Here is a 1,501-nt window from a genome sequence, read left to right on the forward strand (position 1 = left end):
AACGATAATGAAAGCAGAATGATGTGATCATTATGGAGCCATATACAATTTAAACTACTTAAACTGACTGCTACATTTATTAGCAAACTGGATATATGATATACACATACATACATATGCGTGGTATATTATTATTATTATTATTATTATTATTATTATTATTATTATTATTATTATTATTATTGTTGTTGTTGTTGTTGTTGTTGTTATCATTTTGTGTATTTATTTGCATTCTGCATTATTATGATTTGTGTATGTGTTTTGTTGATATAGACAGTCATCTGGTATTGTAATTGCTGGGTTTTGATTTGTGTTTATAAATGTTTATCAGCAGGGAGGGGGTTAGATACATTCCTCCCTGACAAAATAGGTGGGAATGTGGCTGGAGCCTTAACGGGATAATGGTTTAATTAATGGTTAATTAGGGCTCCGGCCACATAATCTAAGAGAGCTCAGACTCACCTGAGAGAGGGTTGGAGGAGAGAAAAAGAAAACAGAGATGATTGCTACTGGTATTGTAGAAGGCATTTGTTTTTACAGTTTATTCATATCTTGGTTTTGTTTGGCTCAGATGCCTTTTCATTGTGTGTTTAAGAATCTATTTTGTTTGTTTCACTTTGATCCGTCTTTAATAAACACACTGCTATGGCAGTTTAAGCCCCTCACTTGCCTGTGTGTCCGTACTGCTTCCTGGCCCATGACGTCACCACTACAGCCACCACTGTCACACTGTAATATCATCGCTGCTTTCAAATGATTTGTTTTGTACATAAATGCTTTAGTGATCTCATTATTATTCATAACTCCTGTTTTAGCATTGCAGGTTACACTAACAATCTGCACTGGCAGATTAAGTTAAGCAACCTTGCATTATCAAGCTATACTGGAGTTGCATAATTTGGATGTGATTCAGACTGTGGTTGTGTAAAACAGATTTTGCTTCAGCCAAGACACGATAGAGGAAGACTATTAGAGACTAACCATGTGAACACTACCCTTTCACTGGAAGCCCTTTGTTCAAAGCAAGGTAAGTGGAAAACCTTTAGACTATAATCACTGCAGTGCATGGGATATATTGATTTGAAAAAGAAAGACAAAAATTGAGAAAATGTTAGTTACAGAGACTGCTTTTTCAGCATGTTAGACCAAGAATACACAGAAGCAAGCCTGCTACTTATCCTTCAAAACAGAATTAGAAAGCCTATGAAGCAAACCATGTAAACCTATTCAGGCTTGTGGATGCATGCAGGTAACTGCAGCATATCCTCTCTATTGTCAGAAGAGGCCAACAGCCTGTTGTTAGTCATTGAAACTCTATATGTAAAAATAAATAAATAAAGGAAAATACAAACAAACCTCAAAGAATATACATGTCAAATCTGCTCTGCTATCAGCTATTGTGATTAGGTACAGAACCAAATGGCGCTCAGCAAACATTAATTAATCTTACAAAATGAGCATGCACAATAGCAATCAGTTTTAATATTAAGTAATGCGTGTC

Source organism: Polyodon spathula, chromosome 14, assembly GCF_017654505.1.
Source record: "Polyodon spathula isolate WHYD16114869_AA chromosome 14, ASM1765450v1, whole genome shotgun sequence".
Taxonomy (NCBI): domain Eukaryota; kingdom Metazoa; phylum Chordata; class Actinopteri; order Acipenseriformes; family Polyodontidae; genus Polyodon; species Polyodon spathula.